Source organism: Sus scrofa, chromosome 8, assembly GCF_054392235.1.
Source record: "Sus scrofa isolate SSC_HxYL_T2T_F1_AM1 chromosome 8, Sscrofa_HxYL_maternal_Yorkshire_Landrace_v2.0, whole genome shotgun sequence".
In the NCBI taxonomy this organism is placed as follows: Eukaryota; Metazoa; Chordata; class Mammalia; order Artiodactyla; family Suidae; genus Sus; species Sus scrofa.
In genome coordinates, this window is record NC_139390.1 from 45,389,234 (window position 1) to 45,416,454 (window position 27,221).

Here is a 27,221-nt window from a genome sequence, read left to right on the forward strand (position 1 = left end):
GGACATGGAAATGGAATAGAATGTGAAGCAAACCAACAAGGACCTACTATACAGCATAGCCATCTATATACTCAATATCTTGTAATCTATAATGGAAAGGAATCTGAAAAAGAATATATATATATATATATATATATGTACATATGTGTGTATATGTGTGTATGTACCTGTAACTGAGTCACTTTGATATACACCAGAACCTAACACAACATTGTAAATCAACTACACTTCAATTAAAAAATAATTAAATTAAAATAAAATGCAAGAGAACTAAAAATAGAACAGGAAACAGAGAACTGAACTTCCTCTATTTTCTCTTTAAAATCATAACTCCATATGTCTTATGGTCAGAGGAAAATAAAATACACTTATGGATCTCAACCTAATGTTACCCTTGTTCTAGAGTTTTTTCCCTGTTATTTTAGCCTATTACCTATGTTGCCAGCCATGTGACACAGGTTTTGTTACTCTGGTTACTATTAAAACTCTTGAGAATTTTAGACTTTTCACATTGATTTTTAGTCTCCTCTTACTTTTTCTTTTTCTTTTCTTTTGTTTCTTTTCCTTTCTCTTGCTCCCTCTCTTTTAAATCTCTGTTCCCACTCCTTTTCTGAGACTGCATATTTGATATTCTGAAACCCAATGCAAAGTTAGTATTTATTTTCATAAGACTGACTTAGGAAATATGGAGTTGATCATTCTACTCCCTCTGGATTTTGTTGTGTTGATATTTGGGTGTTGTAGTTTTATAAAGACATATACTCATTAATTTGCAATTTATTTATCAGTTTGGTCCAATGGGAAAATTAGAAAATCCAGGTATCCATCTTATCTGAGTGAATATCTAAGTACCTAGGGAATTTTCATTTTTGAATTATGAATTCTAAATGAGAACATATGAAAGAAAATAGATTAATCATGTGGAAATTATACTTAATTTCTTCAAAGGTGATTGGATAAACTTTAATAAAATACAATAATATTGTATTTTTTGCAATTTCATCTATTGTTTTGTATAAGAATATATAGTTATTTTATTATGTAAAAGAATGAGTATATGAAAAATGTGGTGTAGATATTTCTCAAAAACAAGATATCATTTTCTCAGTATATTTTCTTTCTTTTTTTTTTTTTTCCCCTGGGCATATGGAAATTCTCAGGCTAGGGGTCAAATCAGAGATGCAGCTGAGGTCTAAACTATAGCCACAGTAACACTGGATCCAAGCCACATCTGTGACCTACACCACAGCTCATGGCAACACCCAATCCTTAACCCACTGAGTGAGCCCACATCCTCATGGACACTTATATTGTGTTCTTAACCCCCTGAGCCACAATAGGAACTCCTATTTTCTTATCTTAATGGTGTCTACTGTAGAATAAAGAGTTGTCAGTAGTGCTATGAAGCAGTCCTCTTTAAGGCACACTCCTCAGTTGGTTTTGTCCTTTCTGTGCATCATAACCTTAACTGCAGTTGTTCATTGGCATTCTGTGTTTCAGATATTCACTCACAAGTAATATATGGACTGCATACTTTTTAAACATTTGGAACCTTGTGACTATTATAAAGGACTTGTTGAGTTATGAAAAAAAATCTTAATTTTAGAGACAAGACACATTCTATTCAATTATTTGAAAATTATACCTTTAATACACACATAATTTATATACAACAACCAGTGGTAAGTGTGGGGACTCTGACACAAGCTTTCCACTTCTCTTCATTAAGGACCTGATAAAAACATGAGCCAAGGCTGTTGGTAGGTAAGCTTTGCTAGATTGTTTTGGCCTGTGAGGTCAAGTTTCCCCTGTTTTTGTGTGAGGCGAATCATGTTCTTAGATTGAAGTGCTTCAGGTTCAGCCTCTGATGGAGCATTTCCTCCAGTGGCCTGGCTTAGAGGGCTACTTCCTTTGATCATTTCTGCACTGTGCACTGCTCACCTCAGATTCTTTTTTTCTTTCATTTTTTTTTTTTTGGAGGGGCACATCTGCAGCATATGGAAATTCCCAGGCTAGGGGTCAAATTGGAGCTGCAGCTGCCAGTCTATGCCACAGCCACAGCAATGCAGGGTCCAACCAACATCTGTGACCTATACCACAGATTGAGGCAATGCCAGATCCTTAACCCACTGAATGAGGCCAGGGATTGAATGCACATCCTCATGGATGCTAGTTGGGTTCTTAACCCACTGAACCACAATGGGAACTCCAGTTTTCCTTTCCTGTTTGTGAGGACCTAAAAACAAAAGTGAATCTTTGGGGGGCTAAGGACTTCATATCTCAGTGTCCACTTTGCTTCATTTCATTCTTAGCTGCTGGCTTATGTTGTAACTTATACTGTGTTCTCCACATTACAGCAGAAAAAGAGGAAGCTTTGTACACTTTTGTCGGTAAAAGTGACTTGACCTGCCATTTGAGGCTTGAGCCTGCTGTGTCTCCCATTGGACAGAGTTATTGCTACAATGGCACATCCACTGTAGCAGCATTAAATGTTATGTGAAGTTTCCATTCATTAGAGACACAGAAAATTACTATTTGGGATTTTCAGTGATCAAGACGGTGGAGCAGTAGGATGTGGAACTCACTTCATCCCACAGATATATCAGATACATCGTAAGTACATCTGCATGTGGAACAGTCCTCAGAGAATACCTACTGAATGCTGGCAGAAGACCTCAGATTTCTGAAAGGGCAAGAAAATCTTTACATAAATGGGTAGGACAGAAAGAGAGAGAAAAAAAAATGAGAGAAAGGAATTAGGATGTGACCTGCACCCCTGGGAGGGACCTATGAAAGAGGAGAGTTTCCTGCACCCTGAAAAGTTCCCTCACCAGTGGAAAGATCAGCCAGAGCAGAGGGGCAGCTTTGGAGTCTTGCAGGAAAGTGCAGTGACCAGTTTGCAGCAGCCAGAACAAAGGGAGACCTGTATAGACATAGATGGTCAGTGCCACCACCTGTGCTCACCATCCTGAGATGTGAATTTGCTGGTGTGGAGGTGGGGAGAGGGGGCTGGGAGCTGAAGCATGGGCTTTGAAGGTCAGACTCCAGGAGAGGACTAGGGATGGCTATGCAGAAACAGCCTGAAAGGGCTGAAGTGTGGAGCAGCTGCAACTGGGGATGTACACAGAAGCAGCTTGGGCCGACCAGAGGTGAGAGACACCATTGTTGAGAGGCACATCAGGGGAGGGGAAATGATACAGGAGCCACTTTTCCCATGATCACACCCTCAGGAGACAGGACACTGCTTTCATGAGATCTGGAGGTGGGTGTGAGCCACACCGCCACTGTGAGATCTGGGAGTAGACTCCAACTGCTGCTTCCACCATCTCAGGCGCCAAGAACACACATAAAATGCCACATCTACCACATCCACATACCCGCTATGAAAGGGATAACAGCCTGCACACACTGAGGAAAGAGGCAGATAGCATAAATACTAAAAACAGTCTTCACATAAAAAATAGTAAACCTATACAAGCTACACCAGGATGCTTCCACATATAAATAGCCTTCAAAGAAAATTGTTTTTCCTAAACACAACCAGAGAAATATAAGTAACATGAAGAAGCAGAGCAACCTCTCCCAGGTAAATGGTCAAGAGTACTTCTCTGAAAGAACAAACAATGAAACAGACCTCTCCAATCTAACAGACACCAAATTTAAAGAAGAGATAATAAAAATATTGACAGAATTAAGAAAGGCTATCAATAGAAATACAGATTACTGTAAAAAGTAACAATGAGGAGACAAGAAAAATTAGACCAAAATGAAACCTGAGCTAAAGGTAATAAATAGCAGAATTAATAATGCTGAAGAATGAATAAGTGATCTGGATTATAGGATAATGGAAATCACCCAATCAAAATAGCAGACAGAAAGCCAAATGAAAGCAATGTAAGAGACCAATGAGATAATACAAAGCATGCCAATCTACACATGATAGGGATTTCATAAGGAGAATAAAGAGAAAATGGAATCAAAAATGTACTTTAAGGAATTACAGCTGTGAAAACTTCCCAAACTTAAAGAAGGAAAAATTCCAGGTACAGGAAACACAGTGGGTCTCAAACAAGATAAACACGAACAAACCTACACTAAGATATATAATAATTAAAATATCAAATATTAAATATGAAGAGAGAATTCTAAAAGCAGCAAGAGAAAAACAAAGAGTTAATTACAAGGAAACACCATTAAGGCTATCAGCTGATTCCTTTACTGAAACATTGCAGGACAGAAGACAGTGTCTCCAATTTGACCCCTAGCCTGGGAACTTCCATATGCTGCAAGTGCTGCCCTAAAAAAACAAAAACAAAACAAAATATACTCAGTCTTGGAAGGGAAAAAATCTCAACCTAGAATACTCTACCTAGCAAGAGTATCATTTAGAATAGAATGAGAAATAAATCAATCAGGAAAAAAACATTTAAAATGGCAATAAACACTTGACTATCCACAATTACCTGAAATGTCAACAGATTAAATGTTCCAATCATAAGACACAGAGTGGCAGATTGGATAAATTAAACAAATAAATAAAGCCTACCATATGCTGCCTGTAAGAGACCCACCTTAGGGAAATGACATGTATAGACTGAAAGTGAGGGGAAGGAAAAATATATTTCATGCAAATGGAAATTACAAGACAGCAGGGGTCACACTACTCATGTCAGACAAAATAGACTTTAAAATAAAGGCCATAAAGAAAGGAAAAGAAAGACACTATGTAATGATAAAGGGATCGATACAAGAAGATTTTACACTCATCAAGGTATATGGATCTAATACAGAAGCATCCAAATACATAAAAAAATATTAACTGATATTAACTGACATAAAGGGAGAAATTGATTAGAATACAAGAATAGTTGAAGACTTTAACATCCTACTCACATCAATGGACATATTCTAGAAAGAAAATCAATAAGGTGACTGTGATCCTAAGTGGTATAATAGCACAGTTAGACTTAATAGACCTCAGTTCTGTAAATTATATAGCAAAGTCTTTTGTGCATTATTTGTTCATAAATTAAATCACATTTTCAATGTAGTGGCATGTCTATATATTTTGAAAAATGAATGATGAAAAATGTCTACATTAGTGATAATTATTCCCAGTTTATTAACTTTATTCCACAATTCTATAAATGCAAGTTTCATTATATATGTTGAATTTTTAATGGACAGCCTCAAAGGAATTTTTCCAGCAAGCACTCATTTCATAAGCATGGTAATTGGAGTTCCTTATGTGTCGCTCTGTTACTCCTTCACTGTTCTGAAAATTGGCTCTTATCCTATCCTCAGACATTATATTTTTATAATCCAATACCAAAAATAGGTTTAGATATTTAAATTTTGCTCTGTTTGGATTAAAATGAACAATTTATCCTTTTCTTCATTTTTCATCATCAAAGGTCAAGAGGTTATCTCAACTAAGGTGTTTGGGAATACAGGTAAGAACAAAACACAGAGAGACTTGGGTGGTTAAATTGTTTGTATATTATGATTCCTTGACAAAATGTTTTCTTACTTGGGGTCACAGATATATTATAAATCTTGATACAAAACAAACATTTGATTTAAAATTTTTTTACCAAAAAAACTATCTATATTAGTTAGATATAGTTTTAATGAAAATCTTTACTACTCTGGTTCATTTAACTAAAGGTTCATTTACTCTGGTTCATTTACTCTGGTTCATTTATACTATATCTGTATATTCATCTAGAATTGGAACTGCAGGTGTCAGTCTATGCCACAGCCACCGAAAGCAGATGCAACACTGGATCTACTGTTGAGCCACTTGTGTGACCTACACTGTAGCTTGTGGCGACACTGGATCAACCTACTGAGTGAGGCCAGGGATTGAACCTGCATCCTCATGGGTACTATGTTGAGTTCTTAATCCACTGAGCCACAAGGGGAACTCCAGGTTTATACATATTTTTAAACCTTCTAGATTGAAGTAGACTTTTCAATATGCGCTGCTGAATTTTTTTAAAATATGCAGAAATATATTTCATATCTTTTGCAAATTTATTCTAATTCTGAAATCTTATAAAATGCTATTTAAAATGTAATACATTTTAATGCTTTGAGATACATTTGATTTATTTACTGCTTACTTTATACATTTTGAAAAGGACAAATCAATTCATCTGTTGAAAATTTTATTATTACCTATGAAATCACTGTAATTAAGTATAAAAAAACTCTAAAGAAGAGTATAGGATATATTATACAAAATGATCACAGCACATCATTTATGAGATTTTCACTTGACTTTCAGATGTGAATGTGGCACTCTATGTGCAAAACTCAAGCAAAAATTTTCTGATCTATGAAAATATTCTAATATAATGGCTCTCTTCTGTATCAAGTTGTTTGATCCAGTGAGAATTACATAAACAGAAAGTAGAAACAAAATCATTATTTGCAAGAAAATCTGAACATTTTTGTTACTTTTGTCGAGAATGAATTTTGAATTTAGTAACTGTTAAATTATTATAGAGGTAAGACATGGTAATTGCACCCTCATCAGTCAGATAGGTTTTCCTTCTGAATGGGTTTCTAAGAGTATACGTATGGGGAAGACTCAAGGAAAAAAATGCTTTTTCATCACTAGCTAAGGGCACTTCCCCCCAGTCCTAATCTGACTCTCATATTGTAGGCTAGAAAACTGAGCATGAAAAACATCAAGAACATTTTGGTTTAAGATCAGGTTTCCCCCCACACCTGTGGCACGTGCAAGTTCCCAGGCCATAGCAGTGATGACAATGGATCCTTAAGGATCTTTGCAGATCTCTGCAGACTCCATATTTTCTTTGATAACAACACATTCTTCTTTTTAAAAATTTTATTTTATGGCTACACCTGAGGCACCGGGGAACTGCCAGGAGCATAGTCTTTTGGTTTAGTAGCTGAAAACCCCTCTTCAGCAAGGTGGGATTCTTGGAGTCAAGTGATGTGGTTCATATATTAACCTCTAGGATCTTTGCAACTACAAGGACTGATGAAATTCATGGTCCCTTCCAAATCCTCCTCCAGGTTACTCCTGTGGTTACTACACTCTGTTATTATCATCAATCTCATTTTTCTCCATTATTATCTTCCATTTTATTTGCCTTACTTGCTCTTTCAATTTGTTTATGAAGAACTTGAAACCAGTGATCTCTAAATACTCTTTTGCCCCTACAGCACTATAATTCTAGGATTCTGTCTAGTCAATGAGAAAAGAATGGCTCATCATTGACAGTGATGAAGCAGGTTTGACTTCTGTTACAGGTCACAAATTTCCAGCCCTGGAAGAAGACACATCTAAACAGGGACTTTGCTTCAGAAGCAGAGAAATCCTTATTCTAGCATATCAATAGCCCATTAAAATTGCTATGTCATTGGTTCCAGATCAGAATTTCATTTGCATGATGAAAGAAAGAGTTTATGCATAGTATATTTATTTAAAACATTTTGTATGATTTTTTTAACATTTAAAATCTATGTGAATAAAATAGTATATTGAATAGATAGTACAGGTTTATAGATTGGAAAAAAAGGCATAGATGGTACGTATATTCAATGCAATGCATTAACATAATTTAAATTGTTATTCAAAAAGTGAGTGTGTATCTTCTGGAAGGACATTTCCAAATGCCTGTTGGAATACTGGGTGGGGTTACCGTGGTTCCTTGGGAATGTTTGGAAGTATTTGTAAATGGGGTGGAAGCATATTGTCTTGCAATAGTGTCTGGAAGGCACTTATTTGCATTTAGTGTGAGGAGTCAGCTAGACATGATGTTTTAGGAATATCGTCCTTAGATTAGTCTTGTGTGTTCTATGCCACTTAACCATTGTAACTCAAAAAATGTAGATATTCTATTATATACACCTTACATTAGTTTGTTCGTATTTTATTTATTTATTTACTTATTTAATTTTTTTTTTGTTTTTGTCTTTTTGCCATTTCTTGAACCGCTCCTGCGGCACATGGAGGTTCCCGGGCTAGGGGTCTAATCGGAGCTGTAGCGGCCAGCCTACGCCAGAGCCATAGCAACGCAGGATCCGAGCCGCGTCTGCGACCTACACCACAGCTCACGGCAACGCCGAAACCTTGACCCACTGAGCAAGGCCAGGGATCGAACCTGCAACCTCATGGTTCCTAGTCGGATTCGTTAACCACTGCGCCACAGCGGGAACTCCTGTTCGTATTTTAAATGTGTGAAGAGAACTAATTCATTTTTCTTTTGAGTAGGTATTGCAATACATTTTTCTGAATAGTGAATTTTCAAGGAAGATATGCCTTAACCTTGTAGTGTTTGAATGAAAATTTAAGGTGATTTGGACTATTTCCTACTCATAGGAAGCACCATAGCTACTTAAGTTAGCTGTGAATTACAAATAGCAAAAACAAAAACAAAAACAAGTAGGGTAACCACTGATGATCACTACCAAGTTATGTGGCCAATGCTATTAAAATTTAATGAAAATGTATATATGAAATGAAATAAATACTGAGTTCTCAATCAAGGTAATATAAAAGGCTGATTCTATAATAACGCTTATAATAAGCTTATTGGTAATATCTAAGAGCTTATTTATAATATCCCTTCTATAAACTCTTAATATTAGCAGGCTAGGATCATAGCTGTATATATAGGTTTTTGTTTGTTTGTCTTTTTGCCTTTTCTAAGGCCACTTCCCACAGCATATGGAGGTTCCCAGGCTAAGGGTCTAATCAGAGCTGTAGATGCCGGCCTATGCCAGAACCACAGCAACATGGGATCTGAGCCGCGTCTGCGAGCTACGCCACAGCTTACGGCAACACCAGATCCTTAACCCATTAGGCAAGGCCAGGGATCGAACCTGTAATCTCATGATTCCTAGTCAGATTTGTTAACCACTGCACCATGATGGGAACTCCTGTATATGTAGGTTTTTTATGATACAAAATGGGTGGATAAAGACACAAATACAAAAATACTAATATGTCCTGTAGCAATGCAATCCTTGCTTAAAATGTTAAATACAGAATAAAACCAATTATTTTTAGACTAAAATGATATTTTTCTTGAAGAAAGACATTGTTGAAACTTTTCCACAAAGAAAAAGATATAGCTTAAGTAATAGCATTTGTTAAAAAGTATTTAAAACCAGGAGTTCCTATTGTGGCTCAGTGTGTTAAGAATCTGACATAGTGTTTGCAAGGAGGTAGATTCAATCCCTGGCCTCGCTCAGTGGGTTAAGAATCTGGAGTTGCCACAAGCTGCAGCATAAGTCATAGATTTGGCTTGGATCTGGCATTGTCTTGGCTATGGTGTAAGCCTGCAGCTGCAGCTTTGAGTATGAGTCCTAGCCCAGGAACTTCCATATGCTGCAGGTGTAGTTGTAAAAAAAAAAGTATTCAAAGCTGGTGTTCCAATTATTGTCAGAATTTTGAAGTTCAATCCATTTAAAGAGTCAAAAGTAATAAGATCACATTTTTCTATTGATTTCATGTTCAGGATACACAATCACTTTGCACACTTCACCCATGTATTTAGTGACAATAATCACTCTCACAGTGTTTGAAATCAGTTGAAACCTTGCAAACAAATGCATATATTTTCAAACGTCATGTGGGTACAAGAGTTGTGTTTTTATTCTGAAAGATTGTGTGAAGACTAAAATTATCTGAGTGCTCACACAGTTTAGTGACTGCTCAATCCTTGTGGAGCTGGGCTGTCACTAGGAAGGGGTTCCTAGGAAACATTTGTCTTAATAACAAGGTGAAATCACTTTTATGCTCTCATAAATTATTCTTTAGACTCTCAGGGTAGAATAAGAATGTTTTCTTTCTTCCTTTCCATCTGGTAATCATTAATATGCATTTCTCAGAATAAACATACTACCTTTTAAACCCATTCCTCTGTTGTGCATTTGGACTTGTCATCTCAGTTAAAAGACCAGGAGGAAGATACCCTGGGCTGCTTTACATTGGCCTACCCTCTGCTCCCACTCCTCTCTTACCCAATAAAAGACAATGGTGGAACAAAATATCTGGCATGAATCACTGTGGTCAGCTTTGACATATCTCTATTTTGTCCTTATGTTTTAAACATGAAATCCTGAATAAAAGGAGCATTCTTCTATAATATGAAGTATTGACATTTAGCATCAACACTACTTAACTATATTAAATCTAGCTATTTGCCCTGTTGGTAGAGTATGCTTTCCATTTTTGCTGGGTGATTGAAAGAGAAGGCTGATTTTATGTAATTGCATTCCTCTGTGTTTACTTGAGCGTGGATATATTGATAAGATGTGGTTTCAAGAAGCTTCAGTATGAAGTCTGATTTTGCCATTCCACCCCCTGCCCCTCTCAGGATAACATCTATTATGTTTCTGCTGTAGTTTGATAGGGAATGAGAAGGCCATGCATTTCAAACCCAGTGTGTGCTGACTGCTTCATTTATATCACTTCATTACTACTTACACTCATTAGTTTTCATCTCCCTCTTACATATGATGGAACTCAACATTACAGATAAGTGTACAAGGTCATCTAGCAGGTGCACAATGAAGAGGGATTTAATTCCAGGGGCCTGACTATAGCCTGTTGTTAAGCAACTGCTGGGTTCCTACATTTACCATTTGAAGCTGTTGAGTAGATACTCTGAGAAAGTGACCAATAACCCCTTTTTCCCAGGACTGAGGATTTTCCCAGGATGCAACACTTCCAGTGCTAAGATGGGTAGTACCCTGGGTAAAGCAGGGCCATTAGGCTCCTTAAACCTAGAATTTGAAATGAAAGGATTCTCCTGGCTTCTAAACACAAAAAACATTATTCATCCAGTTAAAAAATATCTTAGATTTCACCTAGATTCCCTGATGGCACCTTAATTACATTCTTCCAGCCAAGCCCACTTATAGAACGTTTTCATTTTTATATAGAAAACCATTAATATGAGCATATCTGCTCTCTTTCACTTGTGTCCTCCTTTTATACCAGTAGAAACTTTTGTTCTTTCTTGTCTCTATCTGTAAGGATATATGAATATATGTAGTACTTCAAATGTCAATGAAGTCCTTTATATATAGATGATATTTCTGGTTCATCAACATTTTTTTGAATTTATTTTAAACTATTGTAATGATAACTTTTGATTATACTACATCATCTGTGACTTCTAACAGGGAAAACAGTTCTTAGTATATTATGTCTTTGGTTTAGTCATAATGCATGGTTTTTAAATAGTGACTATAGGTTTCATGAACAGAAACTTTTAAAAACAGCCGCAAACAATAATATTTTAGATAGCTAAGACCTTCCTTCTCTCTTTAAATGCAAACCATGATCTTCTAAAAAGTAGTGCTTAAGTTCTTTCCTCATCTCATCCAAAAGGTAACGAAATATTTACCAATATAAAAGTATTATTTATGTTGCCCAGAATGTTAGAAACTTTAATACAAACCCATAATTTTGCAGTGACCCATTTTCTAAACTTGCTTTAACTAACCTCAGAATTCCCAGATAATATTTAAGAATATTATATATCAAAAGTAATAAATAAAGACTTGGGCCTTAGTAAAATTATTCTCTCTTCAATAGAAATTGTCCATGAGAAAGCTTGCTGTGTAGAAAGCTTTCTGACTTTTCTGCTGCTGTCTATTACAATGAGATTTTGATTTAATTTTCAGTGGCACAGTGAAGATATCTGGGACATACATTCAGTAAGTTAACGTAAAATCAAGGTTAGGCTGTTTATTGGCTACCTCCGATTTATCAGGTTGTTATTTACATTCAATAATGACAAGAAAGATATTATGTTTTCATGACATGAGAGCAAAAGCTTTTTACCCCAGGTGTTTGTTGTAGCCATAAAAGTATACATACCCAAGCTATAAAAAAATTTCATTAAGTTGTTCATGTTTACAAACCACTCCAATTAGTGATAAAAAGCAAGTCTCCTCTCTGCCACCCTCTGAAACATTTCCTTATTTCCCTCAAACATTTCCTTATTTCACTCATAATATTGAATACAAATGTCTCATGTTTTTCTGACTGGAGGGAATGATTAAAAAGCAGTGCAAGGAAGCAAGCTGATAGCTAGAACAGATGCAGAGTGAGACCATCTGTGTGGTTCCAGCAACATTTACCTTTTCCTTGAAGCCAAGTAGCTGGTGGGGCAGGACTTCACAGACAATAGATATGAATGGTTGTCAACACTTTGATGTCAAGGAGAAAAACCAAGTGTGTTATTGAAAATCTCCTAACAAGAAGATCAGCTTTCAATTAAATGAGGAAAACCCAACCCTCTCAATGGAGAACTTTTGTTAAGAAAAATACAGTTAGAAAAATGGACTTTTAGGAGTTCCCTTCATGGTTCAGCAGAAGCAAATCTGACTAGTATCAGAAAGTTTTTAGTATATGCCCGGTAAGCCGTCTTTACACTTCGTGCAGACTTTCTAGGGACCACTGAATTGCAATGGCAGCACAATCTTCTCAGCAGTTCTGCCCTTCATCCACTTGGCAAAAAGCAAGGGTACAATGAGGTTTCACCTCACAACAGTCAGAATGGCCCTCATCAAAAGTCCACAAAGAGGAGTTCCTGTTGTGGCTCAGTGGGAACAAATCCAACTAATATCCATGAGGACGCAGGTTCGGTCCCTGGCATTGCTCAGGGGGTTAAGGAGCAGGTGTTGCCATGAGCTGTGGTGTAGGTCACAGATGGTGGCTCGGATCTGGTGTTATTGTGGCTGTGATGTAGGCCAGCAGCTACAGCTCCGATTCAACCCCTAGCCTGGGAACTTCCATGTGCCTTGGGTACAGCCCTAAAAAGACAAAAAAAAAAAAAAAAGAAAAATGGACTTTAAAAAAAATTTTATTGAAGTAGAGTCGATTTATGTTGTATTAGTTTCTGGTGTCCAGCAAAGTGATTCAGTATGTATAAAATAATATATATATATTTTTCATATTCTTTTCTTTTTTTTTTTGTCTTTTTTTTTTTTTGCTATTTCTTGGGCCGCTCCCACGGCATATGGATGTTCCCAGGCTAGGGGTCGAATCGGAGCTGTAGCTGCCAGCCTACGCTAGAGCCACAGCAACGCGGGATCCGAGCCGCGTCTGCGACCTACACCACAGCTCATGGCAACGCTGGATCGTCAACCCACTGAGCAAGGCCAGGGATCTAACCCGCAACCTCATGGTTCCTAGTCGGATTCGTTAACCACTGCGCCACGACGGGAACTCCCTATTTTTCATATTCTTTTCCATTATGGTTTATTATAGGATATTGAATAGAGATCTCTGTGCTATACAGTAAGACTTCATTGTTTATCCATTTAATTTTATTTATTTATTTATTTTTCTTTTTCTTTTTGGCCGCTCCCATGGAATATGGAAGTTCTGGGGCCAGGGATCAAATAAAAGCCAGAGCTACAACCTACACCACAGCTGCAGCAATGTCAGATCCTTAACCTAGTGTGACACAGCTGGAACTCCTAGCTATTTTATATATAGTAGTTTATATATGCTAATTTCAAACTCCTAATTTGTCTCTCCCACACCTTCTCCCCTTTGGTAATCATAAGTGTGTTTTCTATATCTGTGGGCATATTTCTGTTTTGTAAATAACTTAATTTGCATAATTTTTTAGATTCCACATATGAGTGATGGCGTATGTTATTTGTCTTTCTATATCTGACTTGTTTCCTTTAGTATGATACTCTCTAGGTCCATCCATGTTGCTGCAATTGGCATTATTTCATTCTTTTTTGTGGCATTATTTCATTTTTTATGACTTTTACATGGCATTATTTCATTCTTTAATAAAAAAAATGACTTTTTATTTCATTCTTTTTATAGTATTTTTTATGACCATATCTTTATCCCTTCATCTTTCAATGGACATTTAAGTTGCTTCCATGTCTTGACTATTGTAAATAATGCTTCAATGAACATTAAGGTGCATGTATCTTTTCATATTAAACTTTTTGTCTTTTCCAGGAGTGGGATTACTGCATTGTGTGGTAAACACTGTTTTTACTTTATTTTATGCAGTTATTTATTATTGGCTGTGATGTACAGAAGTCTTGATGTGGGATCTAAGTTCCCAGACCAAAGATTGAACTCAGGGCACAGTGGTGAAAGCACCAAATCCTAACAATTAGACCACCAGAGAACTCCTAGTAACTCTCTTTTCAATTTTTAGAGGAAATTTCATACTGTTTTCCAAAGTGGCTGCACCAGTTTATACTCCACTTCCACACCCTCTACAACCTCTCCAGGTTTTGTTATTTGTGGACTTTTTTTTTTTTTTTTTTTTGTCTTTTTAGGGCTGTACCCAAGGCACATGGAAGTTCCCAGGCTAGGGGTTGAATCGGAGCTGTAGCTGCTGGCCTACATCACAGCCACAATAACACCAGATCCGAGCCACCATCTGTGACCTACACCACAGCTCATGGCAACACCTGCTCCTTAACCCCCTGAGCAATGCCAGGGACCGAACCTGCGTCCTCATGGATATTAGTTGGATTTGTTCCCACTGAGCCACAACAGGAACTCCTCTTTGTGGACTTTTGATGAGGGCCATTCTGACTGTTGTGAGGTGAAACCTCATTGTACCCTTGCTTTTTGCCAAGTGGATGAAGGGCAGAACTGCTGAGAAGATTGTGCTGCCATTGCAATTCAGTGGTCCCTAGAAAGTCTGCACGAAGTGTAAAGACGGCTTACCGGGCATATACTAAAAACTTTCTGAAGGGTGGCTCTCAGCTGAAAACTGCTTGTGACACCAGGCTACCTCCAACAGAATTGAATGGTAGGGAAAGAGGCATGTGGCATGGGGATAAGAGCCAGCCATCTCACTGGGCTAAATGTAATGAAGCTTCTTCATAGGTAATATTGTTATATTCTGTTCTCAAAAAAAAATATTCTGCAAAGCATCTGATAGAATCTGAAGAATCAAAGTATTTTTTGACAGAAATAAATTATTTCATTAAAATCATTGGTAAGTAATTTTAAAATACCACAATAATCTAAATCCCTTTTAATTTAGAGATATGTTTAAAAAATAGCAAAGTGCTGACTGATTGGTGAGTCTGGAAGGATGTTATTAGACGGCAAGGCGCGGAGGCATAGTCAGCTGCCCTTCTCATGTGCAGACAAAGGAACAGACGAAGGTGCCAGGCCTGAAAGAGGCAAGGAGTGAGGCCCCAAACCTGCATCCTGTGTGTTCTTTATTATCTGCAGAACATTCCCAGGTATATCGGCCATTTCATTAATTAAATTTTTTTACTAAAAACTTGCCACCCTCTTTCTTCTTGTATTCTTTCATGGTGTAATTTAAAAAACCAAATCAAAAATAGGAGCTGTTTTATTTAGTTTCAATAGTTGATCAAAGGGGATAAGTCCCCATCCCCTTTCCAATGAAGGAGATTTGTCCATCTTGATGTTGTTTGCAAACATGTCATTTCTGGAATGAAAAAATGAAATAACGCTATCAGCAGCAACATGGGTGCACCTAGAGATCATCATATTAAGTAAGTAGACAGAGAAAGACAGATATCTTATGATATTGCTTGTATATGGAATCTAAAAAATATGGTGTGAATGAATGGAGTTCCTGTTGTGGCTCAGCAGAAAGGAATCTGACTAGTATCCATGAGGACGCAGGTTCAATCCCTGGCCTCGTTCAGTGGGTTAAGGATCTGGCGTTGCTGTGAGCTTGGTGTTGGTCGCAGGTGTGGGTTGTATCTGGTGTTGCTGTGACTGTGGTGTAGGCAGCAGCTGCAGTTCTGATTCGACCCCTAGCCTGGGAACCTCCATATGCCTTGAGGGCGGCCCTAAAAAGACTGAAAAAATGATATAAATGAAATTATAAATAGACTCATGACATAGAAAGCAAACTTATCATTACCAAAGGGTAAAAAGAGAGGAGCAATAAACCAGGAGGTTGGGATTAAAATATACACATTATCATATATAAAATAGATAACCAACAAGAGCCTATTGTATAGCACAGGGAACTATACTCAATATTTTGTAATAACCTATAAGGGAAAAAAATATTTTTTCTGAATCTTAGTTGCCATTTCCTTTTTGACTATTGAACTTTCTCCAGCTGTTCTCCTCTTGGCTTAAAATGCAAATGCTTGTCTCATTTAGAGTAATCTCTCAGGAGGAGCTTCTAAGGCCTGATGGAATGGACCGAAAAGGGAGCACATGGTGATGTTCCAAAGTCAAGCCTTCCTCATGAGGGGTGCGGATGGATCCTGTGGGTGAAGCAGATTTTTCTGCTTAAATTCCCTGATTTAGCATTGTATTCTCTGCAGTAGAAGGAAACACTGTAGATTCACCCTGAGGCCAGAAAAATAGAGAGACCCCCTTAAGCAAAAAGAATTGAGCTGTGGTTTTGAACCCACCCTGCGTGGTGTCCTTTGTCATGCCTCCCACTCAGGGATGGGGGTTCAGCCAGGCCTCAAAGGGCCAGCAGGCGACTCTCAAGTTGGCAACAGCTCTCTCTGACTCACACTGGGCGTTCTCTTTGTAGGCCTCTAATGTAATAAATGATTCAGCCTGACTCGACTGAATTGATGTGCTCCAGGGGCTAGCACCACTCCCAAGTCATCAGACCGAGATCTTTCTTAATGGCTAAAAAGCACTGGAAGAATTTTCCAGAAAGGTTTGCTGAAAACAACTTTCACCCACACATAGTCACACACTTTTAAAGAAAACCTCTATTTCTCCCACCTTAATCCTGTCCTTTACAGCAATGTTTTGCTTGCCAGATGATGTGAGAACTTTCCTGTCCATTGCCAGGGCCTGGCCCTGGGAGGTCATTCTCCATGTCTGTTTCTCCATCCATCTACATCAGACATAGAGCAAGATTGACTGAGCAGTCATTATTCTACTCCAGACATTGCTGTATGTCACAGAAACTTCAGGTATTTCATACCTGAACATCCCTGCAGAGACGGGATATCTTCCCCAAAGACACAAGATTGTGTTTGGGCTACAATTCAAGTTCACATTCTCTCTGAATTCAAAGCTCTTCTACACTGACTTCTGCACAGTGAAAAAGTGTATTTACTCCTTTTTTTTTTTACACTCAAAGTATATTTACTCTTATATTTCTTGGTAAAAGATAGCATTTTAGTGATGGAGTGAAAACCTGTGCTCTCAATTCAGTTTTCTAAAAGTGAGAGAAGTTTTATATTATATAAATATAAATTTGAATAGGATAGCTACTCCTCAACATTCTTAGACATTGGTCTCTCCTCACTCCTAACACGGGAGTAAAATGACATTAAAGGAGTAAAGTCAGTGTTCCTGTTGTGGCTCAGTGGTAATGAACCCAACTAGTATCCATGAGGATTCGGGTTTGATCCCTGGACTCACTCAGTGGGTTAAGGATCTGGCATTGCTGTGAGCTGTAGTATAGGTCGCAGAAGCGGCTCGGATCTGGTGTTGCTATGGCTGTAGCTGTGGCCGGCAGTTGTGGCTTGGATTTGACCACTAGCTTGGGAACTTGCATATGCTTAAAAGGCAAAAAAAAAAAAAAAAAAAAAAAAAAAAAAAAAAAAAAAAAAGGGAATAAACTCATACGAGCAAAAAAGAAAGGGAATTTAGATAGTGGGGTTATTTGATCATTCAGTACATTTCTGAGAACTAGAGAGATAATAGAAAACACATGAGGAGGAGGCAACCCCTGAGATGAGCTGCTGGGCATTGTCTTACTGCCATACCCAGAGTTCAGGAAGTCCAGCTTTTCATCCCCAGTAGCAAACACACACATTCTAGAAGACTTTTCCTTAAAGAAACTGAAAGAATTGATTAGGGGAAAAATATTTCTTCTAAGGAAGATACCAGAACCTTAGAAATAAATGTGGGTTCCGATGGATGATTTTTCAGACCAGCCCATCCTGTCGATCCCAGAGGAGATGCTGTTCACAGAAGAGTCTGGGGTCTTGGGATGGTCCTGGCCAAGGACATTCACAGAGACCCCAGAAGTGGCACCCGAAGTCTGTCCATAAACATAAGTTGAAAATCAATGCCAGCAAAATAGAGAAGAAACCAGTCATATGGAAGAGAAGAAACAGGGTAAAATGAATGGTATACTTTATTGTGGGGGAGGAGGAAAGCAGTGAATATAATTTAGGAAAAGCAGAGAATTAAAAAAACATCAAATCATACAAAAGAATGAGAGATGAAGAAAGAGTGATCAAAAATATGAAAGAGGTCTTATTTAAGAAAGTCAACATAATATTACTGAAACTGTGGTGTGGGTTGCAACGTAGCTTGGATTCATTCCCTGGCCAGGGAACTTCCATAGGCAGCAGGTGCAGCCATTAAAGAAAAAAAATCAACGAAGTAGATAATAAATGCAGTTTACCTGGACTGTGTGTTTGTGTGTGAGCAGAGAACAAATATTTGAAAAACTGGCATTTTATGATATTAGGGACTAAATTGATTTCACTATTTGAATACTAATTTATTTTTTTATTTTTTATTTTTTATTATTATTATTTTTTTTGGCTTTTTGCCATTTCTTGGGCCGCTACCGCAGCATATGGAGGTTCCCAGGCTAGGGGTCGAATCGGAGCTGTAGCTGCCAGCCTACGCTAGAGCCACAGCAACGCGGGATCTGAGCCGCGTCTGCGACCTACACCACAGCTCACGGCAACGCCGGATCGTTAACCCACTGAGCAAGGGCAGGGATCGAACCCGCAACTTCATGGTTCCTAGTTGGATTCATTAACCACTGCACCACGATGGGAACTCCTGAATACTAATTTAGATTATGAATCACAATGGCATTTAAAGAGGGTTTTTTTGGTTTGGTTTTGTTTTTTATCTTTTTGTTTGTTTTCTTTTTGGGAATTAAACCAAAACTTCATTTTAAAATTGTCCCTATTTCCTGAATTCATGTTTCTCCTCATCTCTGATTACTGGGCAACTCACTTGGCTCCACTGAGAAATGCTGCTTTGTGGGCAATATTGTTATTTGGCAAATATAGCTAATTGACATTAGTCATTATCATTATTCTAGTATTTTAAAACTTCTTTATTTAAATATCTGGTTATCCAAAACCATTGGCCAGTTCCCGTTGTGGCTCAGTGGGTTAAGAATCTGACATAGTGTTCCTGAGGATGTAAGTTCAATCCCTGGCCTTGCTTAGTGGGTTAAGGATCCAGTGAAACTGGAAGCTGCAGCATAGGTCACAGATGCAGCTCGGATCCAGTGTTGCTGTGGCTGTTGAGTAGGCCTGCAGCTGCAGCTCTAATTCAACCCTACCAGGGGAACTTCCATATGCTGCAGTGCTCCCATAAAAAACAAACAAACAAACAAACAAACATTGACCAGTCTTTGTAAACCTAGAGAGAATAAAAGAAAAATCTGACTATATCCCCGTTTAAAACTTCAATGGCTTTTCTTGTTGCCGATAGTACCCCTGTGATCTGGCACTACCAAATTTGTTAATTGAGCATTGTTTTACTTTTGGAGAGAAAATAGTAGATCATTTAGAAAATTGCAGAATTCTATTCTTCAGGACTCCTTGTATCAATAACCATCCCCTCCATCCCTATACCCCTAAGCCCTATACAAGCTGATGCCTACAGTTTCCCACCTATCAAGGTTAGAAATTAAAAGCATCATGCAAATGACTTTCGTTGCTGATTCTGCACTACTCAGTTTGACTATTAAGGGATGTAGTGCCCTAGTTACACTACTGACTGGACAAGAGGTGGAAGGTCCGTTATAGATGCTTTAAAAGGCATGAAGCCAGGGGAAAGAATCCAGGAGAGAGAAAATGAAGGTTATGAGTGAAGGAGAAAGAAAATAAAGACATAATCTCTGCAACTTCTTAATATTGTTCAGATAAAGACTTCATCCTTCCATTTAAAATAATCTCTTATAGAAATGTTGTACTCACGGTGCACAGATGGTGGTCCCTACTGTATGGTAAAGATGTATCCTGGCGTGTTTCTGTTTGTTTTGGCTGTCCCACAGAATGGAATTCCAAGGCCAGACAATGCCGTATCCTGTAATCCACTGTGCCAGTCGGAAGTTGAACCTGCTTGCTGGTGCTGCAGAGATTTCACGGATTCCATTGCACCACAGTGGGAACTCTGCCCTGGCCTTTTTTTTTTCAAACAGTAGAGGGATACAATAAAATACTGTTAAAAGGAGATATTTTTAAGTGTGTAGATTAGATGGGGATGAGATGATGGTGAGATTCATAGCAAGGCACTACAATAATCAGGATAATTAGGACTTGGACAAGATGGTTTGGAGGGAAGTACTGTACTAAATTCATCAGTCAACTTTAACTTCACAAAATGGTTAGAAATAGGATAATATTTTCTTTCAGCACTCTTCTGCCTCTAAAGTTATTATATTTCCAAACTGATAACGGTATTTAAAATATCACTCTCCTGAAATTTGGCCTAAGAAAATTATTCAAGTTTGTGCAAAGAGATTATTGAATCTTGTCAAAATTCTCTAGAGTAGTTTAACATTTGTGGTTTCTTGTGTTGTCATTTTCAGAGGTTTAGAATCTCTTGGTTTTTCCATTAAGAAAATAATCTTAAAATGTGATTACCTTGTGTTTTTGATAAAAATTATATCCTATATTTTTATTTAATGTGAATATATTTACTTTTAAATTTGAAGCTTTTAATGCTTGGCAACATATCATTTTCCCTGGTACACTATTTTTCTTTTCCTGCAGTTTTTCACTACATGACTTAATACAATTTCAGAATAAAAGAAACAAACTGAAGCTGACGTCAGTTGACTTTGTTTTACCTCATAGTTCTCCCCACCCCCAGGTCCCTTGTAGTGTGACATGTAAGCTTTGGAAATTATATTTTATAGTGGAAATTCTGACAGAGCATTAACTTAAAGGTGTATGTGAATTAATTGAAATAGGCTTATCTGTTGGGATAAATGAGTTTGAAGTGAATTCCAGAACCATTGTCTCTTCAGTCTGATTATCAGCTCTTCCTTTTACTCTACCGTGTTTGGCATAATTAGTTTTGTGCCTTCTACATGTGAGAATTTGCTTACTTACCCATGATGAGATGTACATGAAAATGATCACCAAGGTGTCCGACAAAAAAAAATGTTCTTTATTTTTCCCACACGGGTTGTTTCTAAAGCATCTCCAAAAGGGAGCTACATTCCTATCAATAAATACAATAAAGAAGCACCTTGTTTCATTATTAAACACTCTTGTTTCTAGAAAATTCTTTCTTTTTTGAAGTTAAAATATAACTCTGTCGGTGAACTGATTATTGCTTTTTATGTTAAGAAACTCAAGTCAAATATTTGAAATAATATATTCCCCTGGTTTCCCTTTTCTAAGCTAAACAAAAGTAGTTCCTTTAAATGATTGTCATAACATTTCAGTCTCATACTATTCTTTAGGTTATAGTCATAAATGTTGAGCTAGACCTGGATGACACATATTTGCTGATACTTTATTTCAAAGCATGTGTCTTACTGTGGCAAATATGACTGCAGCATCTCTCTCAATTCAGCATGCCAGTGCAGATGAATTGAAACTGATTTGCCATCTTTGATAGTTTAAATATCTCATATTTAAATTAACATAATAAGGTTCAAAGAATCTCTATAAATCACATAAGCCCATGAGGTAGATATGACAGATGCCATCTCTGCCAAAATCTGTTTGTCTACCTTTTTTTCTGATTATCCTACACTACTTAGCCACCTGTTAAAAATCAGTGTTATATCTGGTGATATGATTTTGCTGCACTGTTTGTAATATATATAAAAATCTGAGCAAACTAAGTGCTTATAGAAAAGGAAATGATTCTGTCCATTATGTTACTCTTTCTACTTATATAATTAGATTTGTATGAACTGCCCTAAGCAGATATAATGATAAATGATAAAGAAATCCAAAATAATGTATAAACTATGATTTAAATTCATTCAAAAGGAAAAAAACTTCTTATGCTTATTCATATACCTAGTGGCACTAGTATTATAGTTTTGCTTATATGTATAGGGTATATATTACCAGTAAATATATATATAGCATGTCATATAGTTAGGTGCCTATGAGAGGAAAATTATGTTACCATGATTGATTTTGTTTTAAAACAACAAAAACAAAATAGAGAAAACTTAAGAATAAAAGAAGAGGGGCTGTATTGCCTATTAAACTAACTAGTCACAAGCAGTGTTGGATTTAGGCATGCTTGGTTGAATAGTATCATCTGGTTTTGGTTTCCATTTTCCATAATGTTATCCTCATCTTCACCTTCTGGGGAAAGCTTCTCATTCACTAGAAAATAATGCCACAAGCAACTACAGTGACACCCGTGTTTCAGCCTATTGTCCCAGTGGAATGAGGGCAATTTCCTGTTGCTCAGAGAAATATCCTGAGGAGGATTGTTCCTGGAGATGCTCAGGTGACCTTCCTGTAAATTAAAGAGCTTGTAGATATTTCCCCATTTTTATAATTTGTTTTTTATCTGAAAGAGATGGGATTCATATCTGTCCCTATTGCTTAAGATTCATGGTTCTTCCAGGCTTTGGCCACTCCCTTCAAGGAGATAAATTCTATATATTTAATAAATGGAAGTTTCTTTCTCTTTCCAGTCACATACACATAAATTATACATGCTTAATTATTTTCTAGTGTTCCTCTAGAGAAAAGAAAAAAATAAGTTGTAATTCAGTGTCATGAATATGAAAAATGCCAGCTGGATTTCATAACTGCCAATTGTCTGATTTATATAATAAAGGCCCTTCTTGGAGTTATTTACCAGAGGTTACCCAGGTAATAATTTCTCCTTTTATCTGCCTCTTCTAAGATGTTAGAATTCTTCATTGCTCAAATATTAGGGAAAAAAAAACCCTCAATAGTAGAGGATAGAGAAAACTCCATGGTAACACTTACTATGGGTATATTTACATATATATATATATACATGTATTCTATTAGCCAATAAAATAAATTGCATTAAAATTCCTTGGATATGTCTGTCTCATAGTATTCCTAAATCCTTAATGAGTGTTTCAGAACAGAATTACATATTGATTCTCTTTTCTACCTTTATAGTGAGCTAGATGTACCATACACTATAAAAAGCTAAGATACTTAAAATGTTTATAAAATAGTTATGTTTTAAAGTAAGAAAAATAAGAGTCCAGAAAGTATGAGTAAATAAAAATGTAGAGAAGTAAAAAGTTGAAGCTTGTGCTTCCTTGAGCGAATGTGCTGTATATTCTTGCATGAAGAACCCACTTTTAAATTAGCCTCAAAATTCCCATATGGAATATACACAGAGCATGTGTTCACAACCAAGAATCACAGACACATAATACAAAAGCCCTGATGTGACAGACAGATCAACAACTTGTGGAGCCTGAACTTTCTCAAGTCTGCATCTTGTTTGAGAGAAGTAAAAGCAAATGACTAATTTGAACTTTTTTAACTTAAATATGCATAACAATATCTAGTATATGTGTGTGTATGGATAATATCTAACAAAAGACTAGAAATAAAAAGTATAATTTCCACAGTAATAAAAGAAAAAGTAAAATAAACACAAAAGAAAGCAGGAAAAAAGAAAGGAAGGGAAAAAAGGACAAATAGAAAGTAAAAAATAAGATGGTGTTAACAAATCTGAGTAAATCAGTAATGACAAAAATCACAAGTAGAGTATGAAGACCATAAAACATTAAATCTTATACACCTATATATAAATAAAAAATTGAAAGAAACAGAAGATGAAATAGATGAATTCAGTAAAATAGTGGAATTTAATACAACTCTTTCAGAAATACACGTTAGGTAGATTCCACTGTTCCTAGAGTGACATGCATTGTCTAAATACGTATATCACTGTTATGAAATGTTAATAGCTAACGTAACTATCCATAGCTATGAGTTTTTGTTTTTTGTAGCTACTGGTAGATGCCAACTGTCAGGCTTAAAGGTATTAAAAAAGCTTTTCTCTTATGACCTTGCTACCAGGTAATTTTTATAGTAGAAAGTATCAGAGAATACTCTAACACCAAATAATGCTGTACATTCAAAGCAGTAAGGCACAGAGACTCTTCATAAAAACTAAGAACAAAATGACATCCTAGTATAGTTTTTTGTTTGTTTGTTTGTTTTTGGTTTTTGGGTTTTTTGTTCTGTTTTGTTTTTGTTTTTTGGCCTCTTAGGGCTGCACTCATGGTATATCGAAGTTCCCAGGCTAGGAGCAATGCCAGATCTGAACCAAGTCTGCAACCTACACCACAGCTCACGGCAATGTTGGATCATTAACCCCCTGAGCTAGGCAAGGGATTGATGGATACTAGTCAGATTCGTTTCTGCTAAGCCAAAACAGGAACTCCCTGCTCTTCTTAGTTTTGATGGACTTTTTATGTTATATTTTGTAAATTTATTTTTTAAAGGAATAAATATAGGCAAAACACCATTGTTGTGTGTGTTAGTTATTGGAGTCACTTAATTCCTCTTAGAGTTAAACTTAAATTAGAATGTGTATAACATTACATTATCTATGCCGAAGTATTTAAAATTAACTTCTGATACTATAAACAGAAAGAAAAGAAACACTGTTAAAGAACTAAACTTCCAATTCATTGGTTAGAAAGTGAACAATAGAATACATAAAAATAACTCAGTAGTAAAGAAAAAAGCAAGTATTAATAAAATAGAACAGACACTACAAATGAGAGTGCCTCAAAGACAGACCTTTTTTCCTTTGGAGAGTCTAGCAGAGTGGACACACTTCTTGAACATATGTGCAAAATGATACAATCTTTGAAAATAACAAATTAACAAAATCAAATCAAAAGATTAAAAAGTGGGAAACCATTAAAATATAATTAAAAGTAATTAAAACTAAAACAGCTATTTCAGAAGTTAATTTTATTCTAATACATATTCTTTCCCAATATGTTTGATGATCATAGCACAGCTTTAAACACAGGTGGGCTGTAAAGGAAAGAGCAAAACACTTCAGACTGTCTTATGAACACTGATACAAATATTTTTAATCTAAATGTCAGCAAAAAAATAAAACAGTGATTTATAAATTTAAAAATATGTAATGATTAAATTGGTTTTGTTCCAGGATGTAAAAATAGTTATACATTAGAAAATCTGTAAATATAACTCACCACATTTAACAAATATTTTTAAAAATACAAATATCTCAACAGAAGAAAAAGCCCTCCAAATTATTCTTGAAGCTACAAGTAGTATTTAATATGAATTTTTAAATTTCCTTAACCTTTAGCTTCTCAGAGAGATGACAAATATCCCAAAAAGGTATGAGATAGTTTAAGCAAAATTTTTGTTATCATCCAATACAATTTTTACAATATGAAAAAGAACTAATAAAAGTAGAAGTTACAATAGTGTCAGAATGTCATTTGTAACCATCTGGTGTCAGCAAAGTTATATACCTTTTGTAGCCTCTAGGGAGAGCTCTCCTTCCGCACTGTTTCTAGTTCCTCTAAGTACACTCTGGCTGGTGGTCCCTTCCTCCAGCTTCAGAGTCAACAGCATAACATCTTCAAGTCTCTGTTGCTGACCCTCCTGAGGCCCTCTTATAAAGATGTTGTGATTACACTGGGCCCATCCAAATGATCCAGGATAATCTCCCTATCTCAAGATCTTTAAATTGACCAAGTCTGCTAAGTCTCTTTTATTCTGTAAGGGAACATATTCACAGTTTGGGGGAATTAATGAGGACATATGGGGGAGGGAGTTATTCTGCCTACCCCAAAAGAGTATATGGAAATTCATTACAATGTTTGTGCAACTTCTCTGTGGGTCAGTAATTCCTCCAAAATAAAAGTTTGTTTGTTTGTTTGTTTTAAGTTTACAATTTAGGAGTTCCTGCTGTGGCACAAGGGTTAAGAATACAACTATAGTGACTCGGGTCACTGTGGAGGTGCAGGTTTGATCCCCTGCCCATAATATGGGTTAAAAGAACTAGCATTGCTTCAGCAATGGTGTAGGTCTCAATTTTGGCTCAGATTCAAACCCTGGCCCTGGAACTTCCATATGCCATGGGTGTGGCCATAAAATTAAAAAAAAATTTACAATTTAGAGAAATTAATAATTATTTAGGTCTAAAGTTCTAGATTATAGTGATCCTGACTGCACTAGAATATAATGAAACAATAAAAATGGAGCAGTGAAAAACTTCCACCAGGATCATAAACATGATTTTATAAATAACATAAGGTTAAAAATTTATGTATCACATAATATACACATATATTATATTTCCTATATAAACCATATAAATATATATATTTATGTATGGATATTGGGGGGCAGAGTTTTCACAGTTTTATTGATGCAGTACAATGAGCATGCAAGCTCTCTGTTCATTTTCTTTGCTTTGCAGGCTGGCACTGGCATTGCTCATTCTGATGGCCAGGTGATCACGTTTAGAAAAACTTTTCACAATCCAAAGTTCCATCATCATATATTCATGTCGATTCTTTTCTGGTACTTTATTTATTTATTTTTTATGTACAGTCATAGTATGGTTCTAACTTACCCCTCCTCCAAATGGTTAACCCCTTGTCCTAACATGATTTTGCAAGTAATCTATATTTTCTCATGAACAGTAAATGCTGCGTTTATTAAATATTAGATAACTCAACAGCATTTTAAAACCATAGTTTTGGGGCTCCCATTGTGGCACAGTGGACACAAATCCAACTAGAATTCATGAGGATGCAGGTTCAATCGCCGGCCTCGCTCAATGGGTTAAGGATCCAGTGTTGCCGTGAGCTGTGATGTAGGTCTCAGATATGGCTTGGATCTGGCATTGCTTTGGCTGTGGTGCAGGCCAGCAGCACAGTTCCAATTCGACCCCTAGCCTGGGATCCTCCATTTGCTGCGGGTGCGGCTCCAGAAAGACAAAAAATGAAAATTTTTAAAAAGTAGTTTCTTATCTGATTCTTTGAGATGCTAGTTTGGTGTGGTCAGTGTTTTGCTTTTGTTAGTCATCTAGGTCCTTGTGATGACTGTTGCTTAATGAAATCATAATGCATTTGCTAAGTATGATGAATCATGTCTGTGTCTGTCTCTGAAATTCAGTACTGGGATTGAAAGATGCTGGATTTTTTTTCTTTTTTTTTTGGTAGACCTAAAGAGCAATTTAAAAATTCATGTGGTATACTGCAGAAAGCCTCATAAAACTGACATTTGAAATTCATCATACAGTCTCTGTA